The sequence below is a fragment of the Echiichthys vipera genome, assembly GCF_963691815.1.
Source record: "Echiichthys vipera genome assembly, chromosome: 22".
Classification (NCBI taxonomy): domain Eukaryota; kingdom Metazoa; phylum Chordata; class Actinopteri; order Perciformes; family Trachinidae; genus Echiichthys; species Echiichthys vipera.
Window position 1 is genome coordinate 4328446 of NC_139847.1, and position 12873 is coordinate 4341318.

Here is a 12873-nt window from a genome sequence, read left to right on the forward strand (position 1 = left end):
AACTATAACAGAGAGGCACTTACTTTCAGGTGGAACTTGTGAAAGAATTGTATGAGGATTTGGTACTGTAGGGGCACGTGCATGGATTGCTGCATTTACCGCCTGCAAGTCCTGGACAAACCCTTCACTTGTCTGGCGTATGTGGATGCCATTTTTTTTTTTTTTTTTTTTTTCACCGGACATACTGGCGTGCGGACTGGTGAGTTCTCACATGGAACGATGATGCCTGCCTGGGGAGGGCCTCAAACACCGATTTGATGCCCTCCACAGCCTCTTTTGGTAATGGATACTGTCGCTGGCAGGGCCTATAAGGATTTTGGGGTGATTACAGCAGGTTTTCTTTTTATTTTATTTATTTTTTTAAGCAAACGTACATTGTGCCGGTGTTGTGCCCACACTTGCGGGGGCACTCGTTTCAGTTCTGGTACGTCAGTGACATTATTAATCATTATCTTTCCGTGTGGTGTGATGTAGAGTATACCTCTGGGTTTTGAAGTTTAAATCTCGACCGTTCTCAAGAGCAGCAACTGCCTTTTGAATTGTTATTCGATGCACCTTTAAACCTTCATGATGCTCAGTTGCGGGGTCGGCCGTTTGATTCCATCCGGTCGCCTTGATGCATTTTGTCAACCAAGGTTCCAGATTGTGCGGCTCCTGTGTTTTGATCAGGGAAACATACGGGAACTGCGGCACTTGGAAGGAAACGTTAGGCAGGCAAACAGAAATTGCACAGCGTGTGTTATCCCAATACAGGCATTGCAGTTCTAAACTGTCCCACAGAGTACTTTGTTTAAACCATGTTTGTTCAAATAGAATATCTTTCCTTAAGCAGATGTGTGCAGCACAAAGTGCTGCAGTGAGGCTCAATTGGGGGAGGAGCCATAGTTAGTGGTAAGTAGCCGCATTATCAGGAGAAGTCAGAAAGGTTTTAGTGTATAGATAATTTTTAATTATGGTTAGGCCATTGAGCCTGACTTAATGTTTATGCCTAACACACACATAAGATCTCTAACACAACTCCTGCTCATTTTGGGTGTTGTTTTGAAATCGGTGTGTCGTATTACAGATCCTGTCGCTCCAGGATCTACTAGGGATGTGAGGGGTACGTCTGCAACAGTGAGTGTTATTGTGGGTAGATTCTTATAGGCAGCAAAGTTTAGTGAAGCATACATTTCCTGCAACTTTTGTGATGTGTGTTTGTTTTCTAAGCATTCAATAGCCTGAAGTATGGAAATTTAACTGTGTCGTGGAGAGAATGTGGATGTGTTGGTGTATTTACGTGTTCCGTTCGGATGGCCTGTGCCCGGTCCAGATGCGCCCCTCACTCTCCCCAGCCCTCCGGCCAGTCAAATTGCCCCTCTGTCGGAATCCCTGGCGGTTGGTCTGCCATTGTTCATGCTCTGGGCAGTGGTTTCGCCAGTGTCCATGCTTTCCGCAGATGAAATAGATTCTCGCCCCCTTGGCCCTCAGCCATGCCCTCTGCCTTTTTCACGACCTCTGTGGTGATTGTCTCTTCGGAAATGCTGACAAAAAGTCAGGAGCTCTGCTGCATATTTCTGTCCTCCATCCTTGACCTTGGGGAACAGAGGAACAGGGGAACAGTTTTTTCATGTTCGTCACGCTGTTCAGGTTTTTGCTCCTGGTGTAGTGGGAGCCAGCTCGTGCACGTAGGTGGGGGGGTTGTGTAGATGATCGCGATCGCCGGGGGCCGAGTCCTTTGCCTCTTCCCCTGGATCTGCCTGTCGTGGTGGCCGGCTGGCCACCTTTCCCCCTCACCAGTGCAGCCAGGTCGTCGAGGGGGTAGAGTGGTTGGTGCGGTTGTGGTGCAGGCTTGGATCTGGGGCTGAGCCTGCTGAGCCTGCTGCTGATTGGCTGGTTGGGGAGCCAGCCTGGTCAGAGGAGCCGAGTCGAGGTCGAGGGTCGCATCTAGTTTAAGACACAGAGAAGAAGGAGGGGGAGGAGAGGTTACCCTTTCCCTGCCTGTCTGCTGCCTTCTGTCTGAGGTTACTTTTCAGAATCCAATTGTCTGAGACTAAAATTGCCTGTATTGGGAAAACCGCACTCAATGGCTCAAAATTTGAATTGGTCAACGCAAGATTCACCGTAGTTTTGTTCATGTACTGGAGATTTGGGCTTAGGGCTACGCCTTCGACGCGTTTGCTTTGAGTTGGCCCCATCTCACTTAGTTTAGGTCTGTGTAGAGTCGCGCTGACGTGTCAGTTATGTGCTTCATTGTTTCTCTGAGGATGCTATTTCTATGTTTCATACATTGTAAGTTTGGGCCTAGCTTACCTTGGTTATGCTAAGCTCGTCTTTAGTGATATTGAAATCAATTGAAACGCTAAACTCTTTAGCTTTAATGCTAGCTAGTTTAGCTTTAGCTATATTGGTAATGCTAACTTAATTTGGCAATACCCACAGTCTAATTTTGATATGCTATTTTTCTCAATGCTAATTAGCCTAGCATTAGCTATGCTAGTTATGCTAAGCTAGTCTATAGTAAAACCCACAGTCTAAATTGATATGCTAGGTTCTTTGCTCAATGCTAATTAGCTTAGCATAAGCTATGCTAGTTATGCTAAACTAGTCTATGGTAATAGGTGCAATCAATCGTAAATGCTAACAACTTAGCTTAGCCTTTCTGGTAGCTATGCTACTAGGGCCTATAGCTAACTGCTAGTCCCTCTCAGCTGGTGCTGTCTGTTGCACCCCCCTCCTGTCTGGCGGTCTGCCAAACCACTCCTGGCAAAAGTGACGTGTACCAAGAATTCAAACTACACAACGTTTGATTCAAAATGGCGATCAGGTTTTAAAATGGCGGGCCTCCAAGCCACGCCCAATACCTAAATTTCAACTGCGCCCCAACTACAAAATGGCGATTGATAGCACAACCACACCTATTTCCGATTTTCTTCTGCGCCACTGTTCAAAAATGGCGATTGGCCTTTAAAGCCACACCCAACTTTTGAATTTCAATTGTCAAAATGATACCGTCCGCAAAACTTCATTTGTTTGATTTACAGCATGTACATAAAAATTCTATTTTGCTTTTTTTTTCTAAATTTGGATCACAGCTGAGTCATATTAACCTTTTCTACTCGGAACCATGAAAGCCAGCTGCTCAACATGCTGATAGCAGTTTGCCAAGGCACATACATTTTCTCAATTGGTCATCTGGTCAGTCAAAACATGTCTTAAATGAACACACACACATACGCACACACACAGGCCTGCAACATTCATTCCAATGCAAACATCCTTGATAAAAGTGGGTCAGTCAGTGATTTACCCGTTTTTACCCGTTCAAAGATTTTCTAGAATCCAGTTTATGGATCTACATATATATCTATGGGTTACAGATTTTTTTTTACAGATCTATATATTTATTTATTTTCGACAGTCACGTTACCTTATTAATTGTTGCTTTACATATCGTACATGCAGTGGTTATATGAGTATACATATATATATATTCCTGTAGGAGTTTTCACAAGCGGAGTTTTCACCCTACTGACTTAATTACTATTATTATATTATCTTATGCTCCCTCTTCCCTCAGCGCGTAGGAAAGGTGGGATAGTACTGTTGATGTGACCTTGAGCTAAAACAAAACCTTTACACACTCTCCTCTTTCCACAGCTGTCGAACATGCACGCACACACACAAAGATGGGGTAGAGAGGGAAAGAGAAAAAAGGGACGCACATGGGAACAACGCACATATAGACTTACAACAAACTATCTACCATACTGTCCGGAATCACCTCTTACTTTGCTCATGAGCTAACCGGAAACGTTGCTGTAATTCACCTCAAACAGACTCGAACTGTGAGACAACGTTTTCACAAACCAGTACTACTAATCAGACTCGAACTGAAAAGAGAGCAGCTGATCAGACTGCTGGCCGGCCCTCGCACAGACACTGTACGTCAAAAAACAGAAAGACTCGAACTTCCTGCAGAGGAGGGTCCCGCACCCTCGTCTTCTAGGGCCCTAGTGGACGTCAACACACAAACAAATGGACTCGAACCATTTGCGGAAGAGGGGCTGGTAACCCTCGTCCTCTGGACGTCAACAAACAAACAAATGGACTCGAACCATTTGCGGAAGAGGGACTCTCACCCTCGTCCTCCGGACGCCTCTAGACGTCAACCACCAAACAAATGGACTCGAACCATTTGCGGAAGAGGGACGGCACACTCATCCTCTAGACGTCCTCTAGACGTCAACAAACACACAAATAGACTCAAACCATTTGCAAAGAGGGAGTGGCACCCTCGTCCTCTAGACGTCTACAAAAAAAAACAAATGGACTCGAACCATTTGCGGCTCAGGGACTCTTACCCTGTCCTAGACGTCACCAACAAAAAGAAACTCACCGGAGATTATTGAAGAGATCCTCCACCAAGTTCAGTAGGCACCAGCAGTGAGAGGACACTCCTGCTGTTGGACGTTAGGCCCCCACTTCTCAGCTGAATTTGTGGCGAGGTTGAGGAAGGAGCTTCACTCCACTGTGCACAGGTTTCACCGTCAGTCCTGTCCAGCCTGTGCCTCTCACTCCGGGTGCCCACCCAGGGACGCCAAATTGTTGTGGAAATGGATTCTTCAATAAAGATCAACAAACAGGATCAGCTTTTTCTCCGTGGTTTATTTTGCCAAAGCATTTTCTTCTGCAGACAAAAATACGTTCATCCCCACATCCTCACAAGTTAGAGTCTAGCAGGGAATGACGATTTGCCAAATCTCGCACAGTCTTTTAGTTAGAGGGACAGGACGCGAATAGCCTTGGTTGGGTGACGTCTTTAGACCAAACAAAAACACGCCTTAGACATTACAATTCTGAACATTCTGAACCTCTCTCATCACAAGGTCTCTAACACAGGGTACAGATGCACAAATATGCCAATATATCATCATGAGTTAGTTATTTGCATAATCCATTAAGAATGTGAGACAGAGGAGACACTGAACTGTGCCTGTCCTGACAAAACTATGATTATCAATTACAAATATCCAAAATTCCCACAACAGCAGCAACAACCACGCCACGTTCAAAGTCACTTCCATCCCCTTTCTTGCTCGTTCTGATGCTGCTTTGAACTGCAGCACATCCTCTTCACCACGTCTACACACACACACACATACACACACAAACACACATCCTCTTCACCACGTCTACACGCCTTAATGCACTGAGCTGCTGCCGTGTGGTTGGCTGATTAGAAATGTGCGTTAACGAGCAGTTGGACAGGTGTGCCTAATAAAGTGGCCGGCGAGCGTATAACTTAATACATTGTACAAATATCCTCCTGGAAAAATTTTCAGGCTCTCAAATCGTCTTCTTGCTTTGACCCCAGATAGACTCCGGAGCGTTTCTTGCTTTTATTAGGCAGCGTAGAGCAGGAGGAGCTGACAGGAAATAAAAGGAAAGAGGCCGGACTCAACCAGGGATGATGCAATTATACGCTCGGGACCTCAAAACCCGAGCCCACGGGGACGCTATGTTTTTAGTTTCATTACTATCCATGCGTTGATATTCATGCCTCCACGCCGGCAACAGCCGTGAAAGGAGGCGTTATGTCTTCAGGGCGTCCGTCCCACGATATCTCTGTGACCTCTGGAGGGATTTTCTTCAAACTCGGACTCAAAGATGAACTCATACGAATTTGGAAGTCAAAGGTCACCTCATGTCACACTAATGTCTGATGGTTTCCAATTGAAATCTATTATTATTTTGTAAAATTTCAATGAGAAGAGACAGTTTGCACTTTAGCTACAACATCAGATTTCCATCTACTTGCATGTACGGAGGTAGGTGCCATTAAATGTGGCGTATGCGTAATCCTGGCCTTTATAGTAATTTACATGCATGTAATTTGCTCATGCATCTGTTCTTTTTTTTACTCTAAGTCTATTCTAATTGTTATACTGTGCACTTACGTATAGTTTATTATGTTTACTTTTGTGAATGCACGTCTTCTTTTACTTGTTAAGTTAATTCCCCGTCATTTATTTACCTGTTTATTTAAACGTATCTTTATTTATGCATTCAAAAAATGAGAATGCTTTATGTTCCCTACCCTTGTGTTGTACTCTGTCCTGCAGCATTTTCTTAACTATATATAATCATATATATTATACGTACCAAAAACTCTGACCAGAAGCTTTGAAACAAGTTGTAGTTTTGTGCATTATATATATTTATGTCCTATATTTAACCAGGTAACCGTTTGAGAATACAACAGCCATGCATTACATCAGTGGGCACAACATCCACATTCATGTCCCTGTCGGGGTCGCGGAGGGGCTGGAGCTGATCCCAGCTGACATCGGGCGTGAGGCGGGGTCCACCCTGGACAGGACGCCAGTCTATCACAGGACACATAGAGACGAACAGAGACAGACAACCATTCACACCTACGGGTGATTTAGAGTCATCAATGAACCGAACACCTGCACGTCTTTGGACTGTGGGAGGAAACCGGAGAACCCGGAGAAAACCCACGCAGACACGGGGACAACACGCAAACTCCACACAGAAGGGATTCAAACCTGAAACCTTCTCATTGTTAGGCGCCAGTGCTAACCACCACACCACCATGTAGCCGCAACATCCACATAAAATGCAATAAACAATAACCAAGAGTTCTGTTTTCTCTGTCCTTTAAAATCCACTTAATAGTGATCAGCTCAGACAGTATCAGGTCATTAACTCTCTATTTCTGATTTGTGCGTCTGGTTTAACTTCCTGCTAAATTCCCGGTGAGGAAATCTGTTGATCCATCACCTCCACCTCCATTGTTTTTGATGCAATTATTCCTCCTGTAGACTCCTGTTTTCTCCCCTCGTCTCTCACATTCCTCCTCTTTCACCACGTTTTGTTTTTCTCGTCTCTCGGCCCCACTGAGAAAAAAAAAGCCCCCTAGTCCGTCCAACACGTCTCTGCTTTCTTTGCTCTTTCGATCTCTTTTTCATGCTCGTGCAAACACACGTGCACGCTGACGCACACACACACGAACACACACACACACAAGGAGGAAGTACCTCTGCATTTTTCCCCCCGTCGAACAATAACAGTGTGGAACTCTGGGTATTATTTTAGCAGCCGTCCACCACTTTATCTGCCCTCCACAATACTTCCTCTCTCACTGACTCACACATCCTGCCTGAGAGGGGGCGAGAGAGGCCGGGAAAGAGCATGAGATTGGGAGAGAGAGAGAGAGAGAGAGAGGGAGGTGGGAGAGAGAGAGAGAGAGAAATGCAGAGCGCAGGAGGGAGAAATAGCCATGTTTTGTCTTCCAGCGAGAGGAGCGAGGGAGGAGGAAGAGAGGAAAAGGAGGGAGAGAGGATGTGAGCATCAGTCGCTTTGGTTTTTCCCCTCTTGGTCAGAACCTGCGTTACTTCTTCAGCCTCTCGGACACTTTCCCCCCCGAGTCTCAGATGTCGCAGACGCAACCTCGGTTCCTGAAAGAAAACGTATTTCCTTCTCGATTTAGCGAAGTCCGCGGAGTCGTCTCAAGTGGACGCTCCACTCTTTGAACTTGAACTCTGTGGGTGTCAGGGATGCTGGGACCTGAACCGGGATCAGTTTGACTGCGGATGCTTCAGCCTGCGGAGACTGGTAGGTTATTTTGCGGAGTCGGTTCAGAATTAAAAATCGTCTCTCTGAGTTGTTTCAAGATCCGATTTTTCGGATTATTTTCATTACAAATACAAGGAAAATCTGAAGTTTGCCTCTTTGTCGTGTTACGCTTTCATCTCCCAGGGAGGGGTTGTTTTTTTTCCTGATATACAAACTTCTCCTCTCCTCATTTACTACCTTTTTAATCATCCCTGAGTCTCTCTCTCCTCTCTGGAAGTCCCGTATTGCAGTGAGTGTCTGTCCTCATGTGTGTCTGCGACTGGCCGTGTGTGAGAGTCCAAATCTATTTGTCTGGCTGCCTGTCTGGCATTCGTTCTGCACTGTATTGAGACTGTGTGTGTGACTCAGATTATGCGCGTTGACCTTTGCGGTATCAGTCAGCTGTTGCAGTTTCTGACCGTTAAGTGGGACATTCCAGCAGATCCTTGCATAGAGGCTCTTTCAGAGCTGCAGGACGGAGAATTCATAACTCCTCGGCCTTTGACGCCAGCTCTTCCATCTTCTCCTTGTCCTTATGTTCTCTTATCAGCGTCTTGAGTTCGAAAATACAAACTGAGAGAATATATTCACAAAGAGAAGCGAAGCTGATTGGATTTCCCGGTTGGTTGTGGTGGCGGCAACACCCACAACGAGCGGTCGATTTACTCGTTATCTCGGTCTTTCCACGTTGAGGGCGCGCTCGTCGCCTCTCTCGTGTGCCAGCGAGTTCTTTGTGGATTCATGTGATTCTTGTTTGAGTGCTGGTCCTTAATGAGACAGGTGTCCAACTGGGTCACAGTGTCAGAAACAGGAAACGGGAGTTCTTATGCTTTTTTAACTCGTCCAATTGGCCGAGGCCCTGGTACCTCAAGGGGACAGCAGTCCTTAGGTATGTTTCCTTTGTCCTATAAATAACTTTAGACTTTATGGAGTCTCGAGCTGTCGATGAACGCAGCCCTGACAAATACATTGGAGCATTTTTACAGGACATTATTCTGAAACCAAACTAAAACCTGACCTACCGGATACAGAACGGCTTCCTTTTTCATGGCAGATACTTTGTCTGAACGCAAACAGTCCAGTCTCCGTTACATCTTAATTGTTGTACAGTAGACAACATCCTTGATAACAGACTTTCAAATGTCTTAATGTAAGTTAGATATGTAGATATAACCTGATATATGAGTCAAGTGTCAAGTCAACAAGACAAAGTAAAGTTCAAATTGCGTTAAATATAAACTCGATCAAGTCAGTTGAGCAAAATCCAAGTCAAGTCAGAGTCCAAGTCAGGGTTCTTGTTAGGTTTCAAGTTAATTGAGACGAGTTCATGTTAAGTCTTAGGTGAAAACAAGTGAAACAAGTAATAATGTCTAAAAGTCACGGAGACACGTCCAAATCAAGTTTGAGTCTCGATGAATCTCAATGAGACGGGTCCAAGTCAAGACAACATCCTTGATAACAGACTTTCAAATGTCCGTAAGCATGTTTTGGTTCATCTGTAGGTCAAATGGCGTCTAGATTAAAATCAAATTAGGTTTGGTCGAAAGGTGAAAATTTGCTGCATCATCCTCCAGGATTTTTTCTTTGTATGTTTTATATTTTTGTAAATCACAAAACTTACGTATCTTTGGGTTTGGGAGCAATATGAACATGTCACGTTGAGTCCTTTGGGAACTTTTTTGACTTTTTGCATTATTTTATGACATTTTAAAGGCTGAAACATTTTATATTTAATTAAATCTTAGTAAGCGATAATACAAATACTAAATAAATTGAAGCTCTTGACACTTTGTTTGTTTTTTCCCCCTAAAAAAACTATCAAATTTCAACTTTTTTATAATTAGATTGACCATTACATACAGAGTAGGTAAAGACCCCACTCTGTGACTCATTTATGATTTACAGAGACCCAACAATTCCCCCATGAGCAGCAACAAGTCGCACTATTTTGCATTTCAGTGACATAATTGAACATGCAGTTGAAGTCTCTGTTGAAGGAAGAGGTGTTAGTTCTTCTTAGACATCTATGAACTCTCACTTGGACGTCTTTTGACTTTAAAATCACCAAATAACGCTTACTGGGATGAATAAGTGCACAAAGACAGCCTTTTCTTTAGAAATCAAGGGTTTGCAGACCACTAAAACGACCACAATAGCTTGCAACATAGTAAAAATCAATGCTAATGTTGTTGCTGTATCGTGTTTTCACTTCCTCCCAATATCTCAGATTTGTTTCCATGTAAAAAATGTCTCTCTTTCGACTGTAATGTCCTCAAATGTGTGGGATTCATGATTGCTGACCCCCCCCTCAAGCTCTGCTCTTAGCATTTTGGGAAAAACAGCGATTGGTTTTGTGGTTTTGGAAGAACTTTCCCCTTCACCCCCGCAGCGCTTCCTCTACAACGTTCTCAAGTTGCACATTAGTCAGCGTTTTCTTCCGTCTTTATCGTCCATTCTTCGTCTAACTTCGCCGTCACGTTGTTTGTTTTGATTTCCCCCGTCATCAATCTCTGAAAGAGGTTCGATAATGGTATTTTGTCTGGTCCAGTTTGGACAGTTCCCACACAAAGAGAAACGCACACAGGCTCAACATAAACTTTCTCAGGGGATAATTTAAGGACATTGTCAACGGAGTCGAACAATCAGTGGGTTCAGATAGAAATCCCTCTTAAGGAGCGAGAACCAGGAAGCTGGAGTGTTTATTTTGGACATGGTTACCCCTGCTCCTGCTTTATCATAAACAATAATACCAAGAAATGGTCCTTTCCTTTCCCTCGCTGTGCCAGGATCTGCATTCCTCTCCCAAAGTTGTACCTCCAAATGTTTTTCCGATACACCCAAAATAGTCTTGTTTTCCATTTCTGTACTTTCAGTTTGAGAAACTTAACCAAAGATGTTTTTAGGGGATTGAAACTTCTTCTACGAACTCTGGCATTTAGCCTGTCCAGCTGTTGTCTCAGTTGTTTTGAAGTTTGATTTGATTTATTAAATCGTATCAAAAAATACCTTACACACAGGAAAAGACAATAAACAATAAAGTCCAGGACTTATTTCCATTGTGGTCCTCAACACAAAACATCAGGACAAGACACCTACAGAGTGTGTAATCATCAATAAAAACACTTTTGCTTAAATAAAAATAAGAAATACAACGGTAACTTGTTGGTACAAGTCACAGAGACGAGTCCACATCAAGTCAGTTGAGATTAACCCAATTTACAGTGTGTTTGAGTCTCGTCAAGTCAATCAATCATGACAAGTCCAAGCCTCGTCTGAGGTCAAACGAGAGGAGTCCCAGTCAAGAACAAGTCGATTTTCAAGTCTTATGTAAGCCAAGACAAGCGTCAAATCACTCAAGTCAAGTTAAAATTAAGTATCAAGTCAGTTGAGACCAAGTCAAGTCAGTCTTGTCTAAAGGTACCAAGTTCAGTACGAATAGGTTCAAGTGTTGATCGAGATTCATGTCAATCAAGAGAAACTGGCGTGGAGTCAAGTCACTCGAGGCCAGCCCAAGTCAAGTCCCATTCAAGATTAAGGTATTTCAAGTCGGGTTTGATGCTTGCCAATCAATCAAGACAAGTCCAAGCCTCGTCTGAGGTCAAATGAGAGGAGTCCTAGTCAAGAACAAGTCGATTGTCAAATCTTACGTAAGCCAAGACAAGTGTCAAATCAGTCGAGTCAAGTTCAAATCTTGTTAAATATCAGGTCAGTTGAGACCAAGTGAAGTCAGTCTTGTCTAAAGGTACCAAGTTCAGTACAAAAAGGTTCAAGTGTTGATCGAGATTCATGTCAATCAAGAGAAACTGACGTCGAGTCAAGTCAGTCGAGGCGAGCCCAAGTCAAGTCCCATTCAAGATTGAGTCGTTTCAAGTCGGGTTTGAGGCTCGTCAAGCGTCAAATTGTATAAGATAGTTAAAGACAAGTTAATGCACACAAGTCCAAGTCAAGTAAGATTTCTTGTTAAGTCCCAAGTCAATTAAGTTAAGTCCAAGCCTGGTGTGATCATTAATTTGATATATGAGTCAAGTGTCAAGTCAACGAGACAAAGTAGAGTTCAAATCGCGTCAAATGTAAACTTGATCAAGTCAGTTGAGCAAAATCCAAGTCAAGTCAGAGTCCAAGTCAGGCTTCTTGTTCGGTTGCAAGTCAATTGAGACAAGTTCATGTTAAGTCTTAAGCCAGGTGAAACAAGTACCGTATTTTCCGCACTATAAGGCGCACCACATTATAAGGCGCACCTTCAATGAACGTCTTATTTTGAAACTCTTTTCATATATAAGGTGCACCACATTACAAGGCGCATAGAACAGACGCTACAGTGGAGGCTGGGGTTACGTTTTGCATCCATTAGATGGAGCTGCGCTAAAGGGAACGCCAACAACACAGTCAAGGGAGGTCGTCTTGTTGCTTCCTCCACTTCGGCGCCATTGATTGGTTCATGTTAAACTCTCTGGCTGCTGCTCTGTTCCCGTGTTCTACTGCGTGACTAATGGCCTTGAGTGTAAACTCTGCGTCGTAAGCGTGTCTCTTAACAGGAGCCATTTTGGGCTCTTTACACAAACACACACATGGAAATGAAACGGCACGCTTCACACAGTCGTATATCTCAACATGCACCGCATGTTACTTCTTCTACGGGGGAAAATAGAGTCGGCGGCTGCTCACCGTAGTTGCGAGACCTGTTGTGGCTCAATATTGGTCCATATATAAGGAGCACCGGATTATAAGGCGCACTGTCGGCTTTTGAGACATTTGAAGGTATTTAGGTGCAACTTATAGTGCGGAAAATACGGTAATAAAGACTGAAGTCATGGAGACATGTCCAAATCAAGTGTGAGTCTCGATAACTCTCAGTGAGACAGGTCCAGGTCAAGTCTCCGGTCAGTCACAGTCAAGTTTGAGTAATGTCAGGTCAGCAGCTTCGGTTGTTTTCACGCTCTGTACGGCAGCAGTTTCCTTCGCTGTGCATTAATCTGAAAGATAACACAGGCTCTGAAAACTGCCGTGTTTATACCTGACTGAGCTTTCTCTGTTTCTATCCTTGTTTCTAGATCTTTTTTCTTCCTGTCTTTCTCTCTCTCACACACACACACACACACTTTGTCTGCAGGGGGTTGAATTGAATCTGGCCTGCATATGGGATCGGAAGTCTGTATAAGGGAATTAGTGAATACCATGGGATACGCTGGAATGTCTGGCTTCACATCAGACTGCAGGACTCACTGTACATTTTAGATGAGTTTTTAATGGCCG

The 12873-nt window shown here is 43.9% G+C and overlaps 1 protein-coding gene across 2 annotated transcripts in view; it reads left to right on the forward strand.

Moving 5' to 3' along the window:
- The window catches only part of shroom4 (shroom family member 4), a 90099-nt gene that overhangs the window by 51997 nt on the left and 25229 nt on the right, over nucleotides 1-12873 (forward strand). The window contains exon 1 of one of the 2 annotated variants that reach the window (XM_083937604.1): nucleotides 7533-7620. The exons of the other annotated variant lie outside the window; for it this stretch is intronic. The gene's annotated coding sequence lies outside the window, so the exon portion shown is untranslated. Of the gene's footprint in view, nucleotides 1-7532; nucleotides 7621-12873 lie in introns of those variants that run through there. 2 annotated transcript variants of the gene reach the window in all.